We start from the raw sequence: 18281 nt of genomic DNA, 5'->3' as shown, positions 1-18281 counted from the left end.
GGTGGGGGGGGGGGGGGGGGGGGGCCCCTCTCTCGGCCGCCATGTTGGGAGTGGCGCGTCACCAATGTCGCGGGAGTTTGTTTGACCTTCTGAAAATGGCGGCCAAAAGGGCGGGAAAGCGTAGGACCCCGGTGTGTCTATGCGGACTGCCTGCACAGGACACCGACGCCGGCGCGGCCCCGGCGGGATTTTCTCTTGTGTTTCAGGTGTGCCCGACACGGGCTGTGGGGTCAGCGGCGCCGCGGGTGGGTGTATTTTGGCGTGTTTCTGACTGGCATGTGAGTAACCGCCTCTCTCGGCCGAGGAGGTCCTCTCTCGGCCGCCATGTTGGGAGTGGCGCGTCGCCAATGTCGCGGGTTTTTTTTTTTTTGACCTTCTCAAAATGGCGGCCAAAAGGGCGGGGATATCGGGGACCCGGGAGTCTGCCGCCCTGTGGCCAGAGCGCGGTACTGCAGCCCCCCGAGCCAGCGCCCTGCCCCTCGCCGCTGGCTGCCGGGGGCGGGGCAAGGACGCGGCTGCCGAGCGAGGCAAGGGCGAGGGGCGGGAGCGAGGGGCGGGCGGGGCGGGAGCGAGGGGCGGGCGGGGCGGGCTCGGTAAATGGCCGGGAGGGGTGAAAGACGTTCAGGAGTGCAAAAGGGACACGATGGCTGAGAAGAATGGCCGGGGGGGGGGCGGCCCGGCGGGGCCGCTTTCGGCGGGCGGCGGAGGCGCGGTCGCAGCGCTCCGCGGGCCGGGGGCAGCGAGCGGGGGCGGGCGAACGCCATCGGAACGGGGCTGCACCCCCCCGAGCCCGCGCACGCGCCTCTCCAGGCGGCGGAAGCGACGGCGGGCCGGAAAATCCCGGCGGGGCGGCGGCGCTGCCCGCCCTTTCTGCCGCCAGCTTTGCAAGGTAAGACCGCCTGCCCCGTCCCGCCCCGTCCCGCCGCCCTCCGGTGTCTGTAAACAGACAGACTCCCTCTGGCCTCCCACTTCTCCGTGCTGGAGAGTGGGAGAAAGGTCCGTGCTGCTTGCCGTGTCCTCGGTGGGCAGAGAGCTCTGACCTTGCCTTGCATGGGCTGCTGAGGATTGGATCCATGGGGATGTGCTTGGATGCATTTAGTGACCTTTACAGATTTCTTTCCCCGCTTTTTTCAGTTCACAGAATCATGGAAGAATTCAGGTTGCAAGGGGCTCTAAAGATCACCTCATTCCAAGGCTGCTGCCGCCGTGGGCAGGGACGTGCTTCCATCGAGCAGCTTGCTCAGAGCCTCATCGCAGAGCACCGACGGGCCTTGAGCACTTGCAGCGATGGGGCAGCCCCAGGACCTCTGAGCAACCTGTGCCAGCCAGGTGCCAGAGGAGGAAGGAAGCCCTTCCCACCTGGAGCAGAGGCTGCGTAGCCTTGTGTCACCGAGTGTGTGAGACAGAAAGGCCCTTCCTTTCTGGAGGGGTAACAACACTCAAAGCTCTTTCTCGGGACAAGCCGAGCAATGGAAGGCCAAAGGAGCCTTCAGTTCTTCCAGCAGCTTTGGGAACAACTTGAAGGAGGAGCAGAGCTGGCCTGGTGCCTGCCGGCTCTGCAGGCAGTGGGCATGGAGAAGCTGCAGCTGCATCTGTCTTCTTGGCTGAGGCTTTATAAATGAGGCGCTTTTCTGTAGTTCCTTTTCAGGCATGACGTGCAAGTTGCCCCTAGAAGTCCAAAGGCAGCTGTTTTCTTAGCAGAAGGAAGTCAGGAGGAGGCAAAGCCAGCAGCTAAGTCTGGATAAAAAACTTGGCTAACCTCTTTTCCCCCCCTCCTCCAAAAAGGCAATTGTGAAGCACTCAGCAGAGATCTGCCCGGGAGGAAAAGCAGAGCCAATCTCTGAGAAGAAGGGACGTGCGAGCTCTGGCGAGGACGGCTGCTCCCCCTGGCCTTGGTGTGGGACCTCCTGAGCTGCCATTCCTGTGGTGGGAGTGTTTCTCCTCTCCTCCAGCCAAGCCAGAGACCGCCTAGGGAAGGAGCAGGTAAGGTTGAAGTACCGAGGTCTCCCAGGTAAGAAGTGACACGGCAAAAGGAAATGGCCTCAACTTGCAGCAGGGAAAGCTTAGATTGGATTGGAGGGAAAATTTTTTCACTGAAAGGGTGCTCAGGCATAGGAGCCCAGGGAAGTCCCCATGCCTGGAGACATGTCAAGGATGTCAAGATGTGGTGTTTAGGGACCTGATTTGGGGGGCAGCAGCTGGGCTGGATGTCCTTAGAAGGCTTTTCCAACCGCAAGGATCCTATGGTTCTGGAAAGCCTTGACCCCTCTGGCTCTAGCACAGCACCTGGATGCTGACAAAATGAGGCTGGTCCTAGAGCCTGGAGGTCCCTGTGCCACAGGGAGAGGACAAGCCGGTGTCACCTGCAGGGAGGGTCTCGTCCCCAGAGAGCCGTCAGTGACTGCGTCCCTGCCCGGGGCTCTGGGTGCGCCCTCGGGGGGCGGGGGACGACACCTGCCCTCGGGTGTCCCTCTGGGCACCTGGGAAGGGAACCAGGTCCATCCATGCGGCAGCTCCAGGGCTTGCAGGCTTTGGGGCTTTGCAGCTGTGTGCCTTGTCACAAGGTGGCAGGGACGTGACACTGCCTGGCAACGCTGCTGGCCTCGGATCCTTGCTGCTCTCATCCTTATCCCATATGGATTTAGCAGCAATCTTCTGTCTTTGCTTTCAAACTGTCCTTGGGAGAGTTCCAAGAGAGGGTCATTAGTTATTTCAAAGCCTACATCTTTTACCTCTTGGCACTGAAGAGAAAAGACACAAACCTGCTTTGCATCCTTCTGCCTGGAAGTCATTGTGACACACAGGGAAGGGAGGAAGGGGCTGGCCGGGGTCAGCCTCTGCTGAGCCTCAGCTCTTGCTGCTCCTGCTCACAGGGTAAAGCCAAAAGCTGTCGTGATCAAAAACGCAGGCCGCCCTTCTGACCTGAGTCACAGGGGCCGTTTCTTCTGAATGAATCAAGGTGGGAAATCATTCTTGGAGCTTCAGAAGAAAAAAAACCCCAAAACCCTAGGTACGTTTGTAAGAGTGTGTATGTACGGACATTTCCTTTGATGAAGAAGAAAATCTTAGAAATATCATGTCACGTCTGGCTTCCTAGAGAAGATCCTGAACTCTGGGCTTCTGAAAGCAAATGGCTGTGCATTTATAGGAGCGTTTCCCTTCTTTTTATGTGCCTCCCCCAGTCATCTTCTACCCTTGCCCACGGCAAGGAGAGTGCGGTGATTTGGCTGCTCCGCTCTGCCGAGGTTGTTGCAGGCTGTGTAGCAGGGAGTGAGGCCTTTTGTGGCTGCTCATCAGACATTTTCCTACAGCCTTCTCCCTGCAATGGTAAAATGAGACTTGTGTTAGCGAGCAGTCAAGTAGAGCAGGTAACATTAGAAAAGAATTGTTTCTGAGCTGCTGTTCACTAGCACGTGTTTCCCCTTTCCGGCAGAGCGCGCATCATTGCGGGCTTGGGATCGATTGAAATGCGCTAAGGAAACCAGCTCTGGGGAGGGAGGGAGGGAAATGCTCTCTTAACATGTGCCAATTCTTCTGTCAAACTCATCAGGGCAGGACAGCGTTCAGACTGAAAGTGTAAGAAGATGTGGAGGGAGACAGAGAATCTGACAGGAGCACCGGACTCACAAGTGCACGAATTTTGCTTTTGGCTTGGATTCAAACGCAGAAGTTGTAAGGAGTTTGGGAAGGAGAAGGGACATTTCAGAAGGAGAAGAAGAAAAAGAAGTTGTTGTTGTTGTTACAGCCCTGGCAAAATCTTTGGTTCTAGCTAATAAAGGAAGCTAGTTGAAATAAAAAAAAAGAAAAAAACGTGGTTTTTTTTTTTCCTTCGCTGTTGTATTCGTTGGTGGTTCGTTATATGGTGTGTTGTTTTATTTCTTGGTCTTATTACCTCTGTGTAAATAGTTTTTTTGAGTGAAGCTAACTTTCTGGACGGGTTGGTTTGTATTTGAGGTAGGATAAATTTCAAGAGGTTTCTTTCCTAGACTTCTGATAGGTATTCCTGGGATTTTGGTTTTGTTTACTGTGTGTATCAACAGAGAGATTTGGTAGGGCCAGCTGGGCTGGCGTGGCCGGGGCGGGGCGCCGTGTCGACGAGTTGACGTCATTCGGCGGCACTCTGCCTGCAGTTCGCCCATGCAGACGGCAGGGGGCGCTGTGCCCGCAGTGCGCCCATGAAGACGGCAGGGGGCGCTGTATAAATAGAGTATTAAGTATAAACTATCTAAAAGAAGAAATAAAAGCTCTATGTCACCTGCAGCTGTAGAAAATTTCAGGCTCCCATGGAGGAAATAGTTTTCCTAAAATCATTACCGTTTTGGGGTTTTTTGCACTCCCCGGTAGCCTGAACGTTTCGACTGCTGCTTTTTTATCCTAAAGCCAGAATGGAAATCCCAGAGTAGAAATACAGGGAAAGAAAGAGAGAAAGAAAGAAAGAAAGAGAGACAGAGAGAGAGACAGAAAGAGAGACAGAGAGAAAGAGAGAGAGAGAAAGAAAGGGAGACAGAGAGAGAGACAGAAAGAGAGACAGAGAGAAAGAAAGAAAGAGAGAGAGAGAAAGAAAGGGAGACAGAAAGAGAGACAGAGAGAAAGAAAGAAAGAGAGAGAGAGAAAGAAAGGGAGACAGAGAGAGAGACAGAAAGAGAGACAGAGAGAAAGAAAGAAAGAGAGAGAGAGAAAGAAAGGGAGACAGAGAGAGAGACAGAAAGAGAGAGAGAGAGAGACAGAAAGAGAGAGAGAGAAAGAAAGGAAGAGAGAGAGAGAAAGAAAGAAAGAAAGAAAGAGAGAAAGAAAGACAGAGACAGAAAGAGAGACAGAGAGAAAGAGACAGAGAGAAAGAAAGAAAGAGAGACAGAGAGAAAGAAAGAGAGACAGAGAGAGAGAGACAGAGAGAAAGAAAGAGAGACAGAGAGAAAGAAAGAAAGAGAGACAGAGAGAGAGACAGAAAGAAAGAGAGTGAGAGAAAGAGAGACAGAGAGAGAGACAGACAGAAAGAGAGACAGAGAGACAGAAAGAGAGACAGAGAGAAAGAGAGAGAGACAGAGAGAGATAGAGAGAAAGAAAGAGAGACAGAGAGAAAGAAAGAAAGAGAGACAGAGAGAAAGAAAGAAAGAGAGAGAGAAATAGAGAAAGACAGACAGAAAGAAAGAAAGAGAGAGACAGGAAGAGAGCGAGAGAAAGAAAGAAATAGAGAAAGACAGAAAGAAAGAGCGAAAGAAAGAAAAGGAAACAGGAAAGGAAGAAAAAAAAAAAAGGAGGAAGAGAAAGGAAGAAAAAAAATGAAAAAGGAAAAGGGTGAGAGTGAAAAAGAAAGAGCGAAAGTGGAAAAGGGGGTGAAAAACAGAGTGAAGAAAAGAAAAAAGAGTTGGAATGGAAAAGAAAGGACATTCGGGAGGGGCGGTGCTGCCTAAGGTGCTTCCGCGCCCAGGAGCGAAGGAGCCGTTTGATCCCCTGGCGGGAGCGCAGCTCCCGGTGGCGGAGAACGGAGCGGTGGCTGTCAGTCCGAGACTCCAACTCCCGGCAGGCCCTGCGGCCGTAAAGCGCGGCGTCTGACGCAACGGCCGACGCGCCATATGAATGGCTGGCGGCCCGAGGCGGCCGCGTGCCGGGGGAGCGGGCTGGGCGCGGGGAGCTCCCGGCGCCTGTGCCGCGCGGGACGGAGCCGCGGCAGCGACGCTGGAGGGGCGAAGCCTCCGTCCGGCCGCCCGCACGGAGCCGAGCGGCGCGGAAGGGGCGTCCGCCCGGTGCCTCGGCCTCGCTCAGCGGTCCCGGTGGCGGGGGCTGAGCTCGGGCGGGGCGCGCTGCCGCCCGCCGATGGCGGAGCGCCAGGCGGTGCTTTGCTGCCGCGGGCCGGGAGCTGCAGGAGCCGCCCCGGGCGAGCGGCGCCGGGCGCTGCCGCGGTCACTGTGCGGCGGCTGCCCTCGGGCTGGCGGAGGCGCGGGAGCCGCCGAGCTGCAGCCGTCTCCCTCGGGCCGCTGCCGCTGCTGCGGGCGGGGGCGGACGAGCGGCTGCGGAGGCGGCTCCGCGGCGGGCTCAGCCTTGCGAGCAGAGAGCGCTCGACATCGCTGGCATGACACGGCTGCTGAGTGCCTCAGTGCTCGTGGCTCTTCCTTCCACGCAAACGGATGGAGCGGCATCGCTGAGCAGTAAAACACAGCGATGGCCCGGAGAATGGCGAGCGCAAGGAGCGCCGGGCAGGATCCTTCTGATGGCACAGGTGCGATCGGCAAACTCAGCCCCTTGTGCCCCTGCCCTCCCGACCCCCAGGGGAAATGCTCTCCAGCCTCGAGCTGCTGAGAGACAAAACGTGTGATTTGACACTAGGGTCCGGAAAAGGTTTCCGTTTAGATTAGCAAATGCCTCAATTGTTCTTGGTTGCATCCTAGGATCGGTTTTAGGCAGTGACTTTCTACCGCTTGTCGGATTTTCTTGTGCAATGGTAAGAAAATAGGCAGGTCTGATACTGGTTTCGCTTTTTTTCTACTTCACGTTCCATGAGCTGCTTTTATCCAAGCAATTGTTTTAAAGTTCTACTGTAGGCGTTTCTGGTTCACTTTTTTTTTTTTTTTTTTTTTCCCTCTAAATCGGCAGTAAATATAGCTGAGTAAAATTACCTTGGTTTTCTTCCTTCTTAAATGTTTTTATTGATAATCCTATTTGAATATGCAGAACACGTGGGTATGTCCTGTAATATATCCTAGCTTTTCTTGTTTACAGGGTACTCAGAAAATATTTTTCCCTTCGAGTCCCACTGAAACATTCTCCGTGCAATCTCCGTTAAGGTCTGTGTTTGCAAATAAGCCACCATCAGCTGAGATATTTGCCTGTGTACCTTTTCCTGTCATTCAGAGCTTGCGTTCTGTGGTTTTTATGATAAACCTATCAAACTTGCGAAACCGTTTTGCAAGTCTTAACCGTTGAAGGCAGCAAGAAGTGGTTTTAAAGCCTGTTCTTGAGCAGACAAAGGGAAAAAGTGTGAATTTGCTGCTGAACTTGTCCTTTTTCATTTGACTTGCCTTGAATTATTTAGGAAGAGAGAGAACTAGAAAAAAGAGAGAAATAGAATTGGTTCTTGAGCCCTCCTAAAATGCTCCCCGTGATTCCGTGTGGAGCCCAAGTGAAGGGTGATGGAACAGAGCCCCTGTGCTTTAGAAGGAAATCAATTTCAACCTGATCTCCACCCTGAGCCTCCCTAATTTCTGTTTTTAAAATGCAAACTCAGTTTAGGAAGTGTTGGGAGTTAGTATTTTGGGGAAGAAATGGCAGTTGCACAAACCGTTCCATTTCCCAGAGGCTCTGGGAAGGATTCATTTTGTAAGCGCTGTAACTGCCATCGGTTGGGGGTTCGGGGTTGGAATGTGCACTTGCCCTCCTATAAAGCACTCGTTCATTTGCATTTCAGTGCCAGGAGTCTGGAGAAACTGGAGAAGAGCCCAAGAGACATTTTTCATCCTGAGATACAAAAGGTAGGAAGTGACTTTTTTTGGTTTGGTTCTTTTTCTTTATGATTTCCTGGAAATAGAAGTAATTAAGTATAGATACCAATGGTTTGTTTCTTCCAGTAGCTAATAATAAGAATAATAATAAGAAGAATCTAATACTACTTAAACTGTCTCTTTATCCATTGAGCTGGCCATTTCAAATCCAAACTTCTAAACACCAATAAAACCATCATCCTTGTAGAATCTTTAATAGGAGGGGGCTAAAGATGCTGTTTTTGTTGACAGGATTTATTGGTTCTTGAAGGGCAAGAGGTGAGTACAAGCCTGACTACTTCTTGCTCACAGACCCGTCCGGTGAATACGGCTTTGTATTTTGATGGGCTTTTGATGACTTCTAAATCAATTGCTCGTTACAGTAAAAAGAAGTCCTGTTTTTTTGAACCTGACAGCAAAAATAACTTGAAGCACCAACTTAATAATAATAGATCACCAATTTAAGTTAATGATTTTATGCTATACTATCAAAGTTTAAAGGTAAATCATTATGTATTAGGAGATGGTATAAAATGTATGTTCTAATGTGTAGGATGTATGCAAAGATTAGAGGAAACAAATTTTTATGTCTTCTGTTTGACTGTTTACCAAATAATATTTGGTTTTATTTTCCAGGGATCGGTGAATTTTAAATTTGGAGTCCTCTATGCTAAGGATGGTCAGCTTACAGGTGATGAAATGTTCAGTCACGGTGAGTTTTCCACCTTCTCCTTAATTGTTTTGCTCATCTGAAAAAAAAAAAAAAAAGGCAAGTTAAAAAAGGTATGTTTATTATTTGTTACCCTGTTCTGATCGTTTCCTCAGTATTTGCTGGAGCTCTGCTTACCCAAGCTTTGGGTAAAACAAGCTTTGGGTTCCTTCTGTCCCACTGGGTGTTGCCCAGTTTGGTTGCATCTGGTGAAATTCACCCTGAGCCCTTACAGAACCAGCTCAAACCACGTGAGAGCCATTCGCAGCTCTCTCAGGACACCCGGAGGAGGATGGGTGACGTTTCTGAGCATCTGGCAAGTGTACTTCTATCAAAACTCGGCCTGTGACATTGCTGGGGAAAACCCTTCTGTATCCTGAAGGGTTCCTCAAACTCTGTTGAGGATCCGGTTAGCAGTTGCTCACCTGGATGGTTCCAGCTCCTCAAGCTAACACTTGTACTCTTGCCCTGTAGTTTAGATCTATTGTAGTTTTGTTATTTTGCAAGATTTTACGTCTTTGGACAATAACGTGCATTTCACTCTTTGGAACCTCTCGGATCGTGCTTTGGTGCAGCACCACCTAATGGGACACTTGGCTGCTGTGCTGAAGGGCTTGGTTACTGGAATTGTAAATCCCGGAGAGTTTGTAAGTCTTCTGTCCCCAGGGAGGTGTCACGCTTTGTTCACCGTTGCTCTGTTTGTCGGGTGCTGCTTCTCGTCGGAAGTATTAACTTCAAACTGCCCTGTTCTTTTTTTAACTTTTTTTCCTGGTTCTCTCCGTAGGGCAGGGAAGGACTCTCGTATCCCGGTCGTCAGACTCAGCGCTGCCCGAGAAGATACAGAGACTGTAAAAATCATAAGGAGCAACTAGGACTGCAGAGGAAACAAACTGGAGAGAACAAAAGGTGATATTGTTCTCCTTAGCCTGGATTAGAAACATCCACTGCGCTTTGATGCCGGTGGCTGCCAGGGGCTCGTTAGGTCTCTTTAGGCAGGTGTAGGTGTTCACTTGTAGGTTTTCTCTCTGGACAAGTCAATTCAGACTTTGCTAAGCTTATATTTGAAAATTACTCTCTAGTTCAGTCCAGCATGACATTTTTGAATGTTGTAAAAAAAAAACATGTTACTTTGAATTTGCTAATGATGCGAAGCTTTAGGGAAAAATAAGATTTTGGTGTCAGGAGATAGGGGAAGAATTTAGTGGGGACGTTAGACTGGCGTAAAGCCTGCTTTAAGCTGGACTGGCACACTGGCAGATCCCCTATCCAACAGGAGTGCTTAGATTAGCCCGGGTGCTGCCCATTGTTTCTGTAGGAATAAATGTTTCCTGGCCTTCAGAAGTAAGCTGCTTTGAAAACCTGGAAGCTGCAGTACGGTGACAATCCACGTGCTTGGGATTCAAAGGAGATTTCAGAAGGGTGATGGGCTTTTGTCTTTTCCTACAAGTCCATGTAATCCTACGGAGGAGTTTTTAATTGCGTGCTGCCGAGTCATCCATCAGAGCCCTGTTGTACCGATCATCGTGCAAATACAAAACAAAAAATCAGAGCCTGTCCCAGCCCTTAGAGCCCAGCCCATTATTTCCTCAGGCTGCCTCTGTGTGCCATTGATACTCACCACGGGAGCGAGCTGAGGGTGGCTGCAGCTGTTGGGAGCAAACTCCTTCTCGGCACACAGCAATAGAACTGGGACGACGCCTGGGCCAGCGCCTCTCTGCTCTCGTCTCCCCAATCTCCAGCAGAGCAGCTCCGGCCCATCCGGGTGTGCGTGACCCAGTTCCCGATGGTCTGAACGCGCTGGGCAGCGCTCGGCTGCTGTGGGGGTTCAGGGAAGGCAGAGTGTGCATCATCATCCTCCTGAACCTAAGACAAACCCAAGGGAGAAGCCATAGGGTGGCAATCAGTCGCATCCATGCTAAATAAAACTCGCAGGTGTTTGTAAGGATTGTTTCTGCTTGTTCTTTGTTGTGCTTCTGTGCTTAGAAAGCGTCCCTTGAAAATGAGTTCAGTTCATCACTGGAAACTTTGTTTGCAGACCCTCACTGAGCAGAATTTGTTGCAGACTCGGTGCACGCTGTGCTGCCCTCCTGGGAGTGTGAGGAGCTCCAGCGTGCTACTTTGTGCTTTAGGACACTCTGAGGGATTTATTCCTTTTGGGATCCACGATGAGAATTCCCAAGAGAGGTAATAATAAGGTATGAGATTGGAAAAAAGCCTGTGTCCTTGGAATGTTGTTGTTGTTGTCAAAAGTTAATTTTTCCTTCTTCCTTAGCCAGTAGTCAGCTTTTTGCTTTATTTTTGTGGTATCAGTATTTGATTGTTTAAAAAATTGCTTCAGAAGAACTGCAGTGGCTGGCCACCAGGACCTTGTTCCGATTTGCCTATTTGCTTGTAGCTAAAACGTTTCCATATTGTTTATCATTCTATTGAAGAAACTGCTGCCCAGTCAACTAAGAACTGAACATCTCTCTGTCTGGGACATGGGGAGAGGATTTAGGTCATGTCTTTGTTTCCAGAAAAAAGTTCCAGTGTAGTTTCTAACTAGAGGAAAAGGGGGGGGTGCAGACTCGGGGCTCTGATGCCACTGGGGGCACCCCGAGGTGCCCAGGAGAGGGAGCCCCACTGCGGTGCAGGAGCAGGTATGTTATCACGTACTAGAGAGCAAATTATAAATAGAAATATGAAAATTATAAATATAAAAATATTTTTAAGTCGTTAAAAAAAGCGGGTTTTTTTACTTGTCAATAGGCAAGGTTTTGATGATAAAAATTATAAATACAAACAATATAAAGGTAGAAATCTAAGTCTAGAAATATAAATACATACAGAAAGTTTAAAACTAGAAGAAAAAATCAGTTGCAGCAGTAGATGCAATACATAATATTAAATAGATGTCTAGAATTTTATAGATATTATAGATAATTATTAATAGATTGCATCAAAAGAAACTATAAATATAAATGTGAATATAATTATACAAAGTATGAAAATATTTCGATATCGTTTAAAAGAAGGAGTTTTCTTGTATTTATTTGGTTAGAGATGGGGTTTTTCTTTGGATTAATAGAAGTATTCTAGAAATATAAATCTAACTGTAGAGAGATCCAATCGATAGAGGAGGATATTTCTAAAACCACAACCGAACGCCGCCGCCTTCGGGGGAATCGCACGAGCTCGGCCGAAGCAAGGCGAGAGCGGCCGACCCTGACGGCCTCGAGCGAACCGAGGCGAGGCTTCCGAGGCTGCCTGAAGCGAAGCGAGCCGAGCTCAGGCGAAGCGAGCCTGCTGCTCTCGTGCGCGCTGCTTAGCGCCAGTGCGCTCCCAGCCTAATGAGCTCCTGCCCGAGCCCGCGCTCCCGGTCGTGTCCGCGCCGTGGCCGGGCCGCCCGCGGGACGCGGCAGCGGGAGAGCCCCGAGCCGGGCGAGCTGAACGGGAGGCGGCGGCGCTTGCCCGCCCGCCGTCGGGGAGCCGAGGCGAGGCGAGCGGAGCCGAGGCGCGCCGAAGGCACAGAGCGGCTGGGAGTTGGGCCGAAGCGAGGCGAGCTCGGCCGAAGAGGCGAATGCAGGCGCCAAGAGCCGAGTTGAGGCGCCAAGAGCCGACTGGAGCCGAGCGTCTCCGGAGCGAGCCGAGCTCCGCCGAGCGCCGCAGCATCCCGGGCAGGGCGAGGCGCCGGGCCGGGCTCGGGGTGCAGCCGGGGCTCTGGGAGGCTTCCCCGCCTGTCCCTCTCTCTAGCCCTCCTTCCTTCTCCCCGTCTTCGCCTTCTCTCGCTCCCTTTCCCCCATTCCCTCTCCCCCCGCAAAGCCGGCTCCTTCCTGTCCTGTCCCTAGCCCGCTACTCCCTTCTGTTCCCCCTGTCTCCTTCCTGTGCCCAGCCTCCGTGTACCCTCGTCCCGGGCTTTCCCTTCCCGTGCCGCTTTCCTGCACAGCCCGAGCTCCCTCGCCGCCCTTTGTCGTGCCCTGCTCTCGCTCCTCTCTTCCCGTGCCCCCTTTCCTTCTTTGCCCCGCAGCCGCGGGGCTCGGGCTGCCGGAGAATAAAGCCCCGAGGGCCGGAGCCCGGCGCCCCTGGGCCCTTGCGGGAGTCCCCGCGCGGGGCCGGAGGCTCTCGGCGGATCCCCCCGTGCCGCTCAAGCAGCGCGGCCGACAGCGCCGGAGCTGCGGCTTTGCCGGCATCGCGCTGAGAGCGGACCCCGCTCCGTGCCGGGCCGTCGCCGCCGTCTGTGCCGCTCCCTCTCTCGCTGCCCCTGGCCCGTGACAGCGAGGCTGGGCAGGAACCTCAAGCCTTCTGGGGGCTGCCCCCCCTTTCTTGTTGCAGCAGAATCCCTTGCTGGGGCCATGCACGTGTGGGAAGGGCTTGGGGGAAGCGCTGCGCTGCTGTCCAGGGCAGTCGGACTCGTTCTGAGCCTTCTTTGGGGGTCAGGGAAAGGCGGGGTGAAGGCTCGGGGCTCTGATGCCGTTGGGGGCAGCCCAAGGTGCCCAGGAGAGGGAGCCCCACGGCGGTGCAGGAGCAGGTGGGGGGCGGGCGAGGGGCGGGGGTCACGCTGGGTGCCGTCCCCCAGAGGGACCCAAAGCTGCCACCAAATGCACAGGGAAATTGCATTCCAATGTCTTGGAACAGAGGCTCATCGGGAGTTTTCTCAGCTATCCAAGGCACGGAGCCCTGGAGCCAAGGCAGCCTGAGCTGCTGCGTGCTTGCTGTGAGCCTTGAGGTGAGCGCGCATCATTCCGGCCTGGGATCGATTGAAATGCGCTAAGGAAACCAGCTCTGGGGAGGGAGGGAGGCAGGGAGGGAAATGCTCTCTTAACAGGTGCCAATGCTTCTGTCAAACTCATCAGGGCAGGACAGCGTTCAGACTGAAAGTGTAAGAAGATGTGGAGTGAGACAGAGAATCTGACAGGAGCATCGGACTCACAAGTGCACGAATTTTGCAGAGCGCCGCTTGGATTTAAACTCAGAAGTTGTAAGGAATTTGGGAGGGAGAAGGGACATTTCAGAAGGAGAAGAAGGAGAAGATGTTACAGTCCTGGCAAAACCTTTTGTTCTGGCTAATAAAAGAAGTTAGTTTAAAAAATAAAAAATAAAATTTAAAAAGTGGTTTTTTTTCCTTCACTGTTGTATTCGTTGGTGGTTCGTTATATGGTGTGTTGTTTTATTTCTTGGTCTTATTAACTCTGTGTAAATAGTTTTTTGAGTGAAGCTAACTTTCTGGACGGGTTGGTTTGTATTTGAGGTAGGATTAATTTCAAGAGGTTTCTTTCCTAGACTTCTGATAGGTATTCCTGGGATTTTGGTTTTGTTGTTTACTGCATGTATCAACAGAGAGATTTGGTAGGGCCAGCTGGGCTGCTGGAGTTTTGGGTGTTAATTTATTAGATGGCTTTTGTTCAATGCAGTTTTGAATTGTTGAATTGTTGAAAGGGTTTTTAATGTAGTGGTTTTAAGGCGGTTTTTAAGAATTGTTTGTATCGTTTCACGTTGTTTGTAGTTGGTGTATGATCAGGGATATGGTGGACCTTCTTGAACGTTCTGGTATTAGTGTTCCTAAGTTCCGATTTCTTTCTGGTTTGATTTTTTTTTTTTAGTTTTATTTTTTGAGACAGGGGCATTTATATGGTGGGGTTTTATAGGCAATATGTTTTTAAATTTGGGTAGTGATATTTTTTAGTATTTTAATAGTATAGATTTTTTATTTTCATGCTTTTTTAAAATTTTAAAATAATTTTTAAAGATTATTGGTTATTATTTGTGGGTTAGCATAAATGTAGAGCTTTGGGGGCTTTTTTTAGTAATGTTTAGGGTCAGTTGTAGGGTTTTGAGTTTAGTGAGTTGGTTTGATTTTTTTAATTGGTGTTTGTTTTTACTAGCAGTTCTGTCATTTTCCATGTGTATCTGAGTCTTTTGGGGTTTTGAGCCATTGGTTTAGGAGGAAGTTTATGATGAGAATGTACAGAGCTTTTGGGCTAGTTATAGTGGGATTTAAAGTTTCTTTACAGTTAGGTTGGTTTGAGTTTTCCTTAGGGTTAAATGTCGTGGGGTCTTTGTTCTGTTAGTCCTAGAAATAGGTTTTGTTTGGATATGCTGCGATGGGATGAGCGTGGGCTGCGTACCGGTGCTGACGAAGGTGCGGTATTTTTGTGGTTCTGATGTGTTGGGTTAATGAATTGATATGGTCTAATATATAGATTAACGTAGAAATAAATACAAATATAAAAATAAATATAAAATGATAGTGGTAAACATAAATATAGAAAACAGATAAATATAAAAAACTATAATATATAGTATATTATTGTAACACACCATAATATATATAAATGATGGTCTATTTTATATATATATATATCTAAAGATATATAAATATAGATTGTAAATATAAAAATATTTAAATACAGTTAAAATAAATTGGGGTTTTTTTGATTTGATTTGGTTATAGGCTGGGGTTTTTTATAAATAATATAAATAACATAAAAATAGAAATACAAATATACAAATATATATTATATATACTGATATCTATAAATATTTATTATAAATAAATATAAGAAATATACAATATAAAAATTATATATCTATTTTCATATTATTTATATTATTTATAGAAAACCCCCTCCTCTGTGCAGTCTGTCACAGTTGCCCACAGTCTGTCGTGCTGCTTACAGAAGTGCCAAGAGCCAAAACCTTGAGGAACAGACCTTAATGTGACTCTATAAATGGCTTTAATAATCCCCTCCTTTCTTGTTTTCTTTTTGAGGCAATCCTGATTGCCTTTGGTTTTCTCCAGCCAGAGTTAATCCAAAATCTGTCTCTTTGGGCCCCTTTCTGGCCTTGCCTAGAGCACAGCACACTTTGTTCCCCCTTGAATGTTTCTCCTGGCTGGTGAGGCCATGAAAGGAGTGGGAGATGATGTGAGAGGAGCTCAGTGCGGGGCAATTGCAGAGTTCCTCGCTCTCCCCTGTGCAATAAGGAGGGGAGCAGTGCCCAGCAGGCAGACGATGGAACGAGTGGAGATGCCTTGTGAGGAAGGCAGAAGGAATTAATGTCTGCAGGAGCCCAGGGAGCGCTGGGGCTGTAACTGGGAGATGCACAGCAGACATTCTCCCCACACAGGGCAGGGCCGGTTTCTCCTGTTTCTGGGCAATGCCGGGGTGGCTGTCACTGCTGCTGCCACTGGAACTCTCAGCCCAGGGCTCAGGCCATCAGCGCCAGCAATCATCTCTGCCAGCTCATGGGCATTGCTGAATGTCTCCTGTGCTGCTCAGTGACGCTCAGCAGCCTCAGTTCTGCTCAAAATCATTTCAGTGGGAGCTATGAGGCACAAAAATGCTGAGACCGATTTCACAGAGCCACCTGTCCCTCGTGAGTGCAGGGTGCAATCCCAGCAGAGCAGGGGCAGCTCTCCCTGGCTGTGCTTTCTCTCAGCACCTGAATGACCCTCAGTGGTTGGCAGGAAAGGGGCTCCAGTAAAGTGCCTCCTTTCTCCTCTTCCTGGAGTCCCAGCTGCAGAAAGAACTGAGCAGTGGGGTGCAATCCTTGTTTGAAATGGCTGAGAATGAACCTCGATCCCAGCCTCAGAACTGAGCCCCGATCGTTGCGTTTGCCTTCTCCTGGGTGCGCTGCAGTCGCTGCCGTGCCCCAGGGCAGGGATTTGTGTGCCAGCCTTAGCAGGCTGAAGTGTTGGAGATCTCTGGGTGGGCAGGAAATGGAATGGGCTGCCTTGGCCGCACCTGCTCCTGCCAGCTGGATCCAATATCCATGGGGGACTTTGCAGGCACCGCGTGCCTCAGTCCCGCTCCTTAGGACAGGCTCCCAGCTCTGCCCTGGCACTGATCCGGGAGCTCTGGGACACCAAGGGTTTGGAGCGGCCCCTGAGCCTCGGCAATGCCTGCAGGGCTGGAGGCTTCCCTGGGCCAGGGCAGGGAATCCCTGCTCGTTCCCAGGCGGGAATGCCCGGGCTGGAGCAGCTGGGAGGCGTGGCCCATGGAAAGGGACGCGAGCTAAAGGCCGAGAGCTCCGGGGAAAGCAGCGGCTGCCAAGGGAGCTGAGCCAGAGGCAGCCCGGGCAGGGCAGAGGATGGGAATCCTGAAAGGTGAACGCGCCCAGACCGGCAGAGGGCAGAAAGCAAAAGTCCAAGCCAGCAAAAGACAACGTAAACCGTGGAGATAAAAAGACTCTTGAATTTGCCTTTTCATAATGAAATAAATCCAGCTGGAACAACAGAAATAAAAGCAGTGGGAAGGATCATAGCAACAGGTGGGGTTTTGCTCAGCTCTGCTTTGCTTTGATTCCACTACAAAAGATCAAGGCTTCTCAGGAAGATGGAAATGAACACATAGGTTGATCCAAGAGCAGTGAAAAGTGGGAATGAGGCACTTTTAGCCCCAGGAATGGCTCTTCCCTTGTGCGCTAAGAGAGCTTCAGCAGCAATTCCCGCTTTGGTGACATTTTCCAACAACGTGGATTTTCTACAGGGGCAGACTTGGAAAAGAGCAGCTCCACGTTGAGATCATGTTGAGAGCTGCTCATGAGTGTCACAGCTGCAGCTCCCCAGAAGCTGAACTGTTCACTGCAGAAAGAAGGAGAGGCAATTTGTTTTGCCATTAGCAGTGTGCTAACAATGTGTGCCATGCAAAGGTCACGAGCAGAGATGGCAGCAGGCTTTGCTCTGAGAAGCAGAACAGGTTGGATTTAGGGCATCCTAAGGAGATTGGAGTGAGACAAAAGCTCAGCTGCTAGGAGCAGAGGAGCACGTGGATCCATCCAGGGATTTCTGTCATGGAAAGCTAAATAGGCAAAGATCTGGCATCAGCTTTAATTGATGGCTGTCATCTTTCCGCTTTTGAGACCTAGTCAGTGGCACGGTATTGGCCAGAGTTTTAAACAGAAAATGGCATCAGGTGTTATGAATCTTAGCTAGGTGTGATTGCGTAAAGAAGGAAAGGAGAACAGCGCTGTTTCTCTTTGTTTTGGAGCCTGCAGCCATGGTGGCTGCTTTGCACAGTGCACGTTGGTAGCGGTCGGTGTGCGAGAGTCTGTCAAATGAATATGAAAGCTTCTGGCCATGCCTTGATCCCGCGCAAGGAGCACAGAGCGAGTTCTCCCCTCAGGAGCAGCCCTGTCGGCCGGCAGTGCCGGCTCCTCCCGGGCACTGCCATGCGCCTCCTCCTCCTGGCGGAGCCCGAGCAGAGAGCCCGCGTCCCCGAGTCCCCGGGCGGGATGCGAGTCCCGGGCTCGGGCCCGTCCCTCTGCTCCCGCTCAGTGCAAGGGGCTCGGTGCCGGCTGCTGCCGAGCCCCGGCCGCTGGGGCTCCGCTTCCTCTGCCAAAGCTGCCGCTGTCCCTGAGCGAGGCGGGGCAGCTGCCATGGCCCGGGAGCGCGGCCATCCTTGGCGAGCTGCTCCTTCCCGGCGGCGGCAGCTGGGAGCTGCCTCAGCCTGAGCTCAGGAGCCGGGCAGGAGCGCCCGGATCGTCACCCGCTGCTGCCCGCTCCGGCCCGGGCACCGGGCACCCCTTCGCTTCCCCCGGGCCGAGCGGATCCGGGGCTGTTCCCCGCGCCGCGGCAGCGCCCGGAGCCACGAGCGGCATCGCTCCGTGAGCCGGAGGCGGCGCAACAAACCCGGCTGGGGATAATGGGATATCGCAGTGCTGGGATAACGCGGTATTGCAGACAGGCTGCATTTGATGGCATCCTTTCAGGGCAGGCTTCCTACCTTCTAATGCCACGGGTGGGTTTTTTGCTAGCCTGCAGCAGTTCTCCCAGGAGAATCAAATGTGTGAGAGGTCCATTCCCTGTGACCATCTGTGGGGATGGCCGCAGTCAATTCCACGACCCTGTGAACTGAGACTAATAAATTGGGCATTTTTCTGGTCTCAGAATCGGGAGTCCTGTGGGTTGTTTGCTTGTTGTTTTTTTTTTTTTTTTTTTTTTGGTTTTGTTTTTTTTTGTTGTTTTTTTTTTTTTTGTGGTGGTGAAGGTGAGGAGGGCTCAGGGACAAAGTGCTCCGCTGCTGGCACTTGGACCCAGTCGCAGCTGGCCAGGCCGAGGGCTGTGAAGCCGGGACTTGAGCCCTGTGTTTCGGGGGTGCAGAACGAGGCTCGCCCAGGCC

General features: G+C 51.0%; 1 long non-coding RNA gene across 1 annotated transcript; it reads left to right on the top strand.

The window, feature by feature from the left end:
• Positions 1-767: 767 nt before the first annotated feature.
• LOC129121642 (uncharacterized) lies at positions 768-3804 on the top strand. The gene is made up of 3 exons (XR_013185988.1): positions 768-889; positions 1786-1983; positions 3551-3804. It is a non-coding gene; the product is annotated as an uncharacterized LOC129121642 (long non-coding RNA).
• Positions 3805-18281: the final 14477 nt, after the last annotated feature.

The sequence above is a fragment of the Agelaius phoeniceus genome, chromosome W (genome assembly GCF_051311805.1).
Source record: "Agelaius phoeniceus isolate bAgePho1 chromosome W, bAgePho1.hap1, whole genome shotgun sequence".
NCBI classification, from domain to species: Eukaryota; Metazoa; Chordata; class Aves; order Passeriformes; family Icteridae; genus Agelaius; species Agelaius phoeniceus.
Note: the sequence above shows the minus strand (reverse complement) of the source record. Positions and strands in the feature narration are given on the sequence as shown.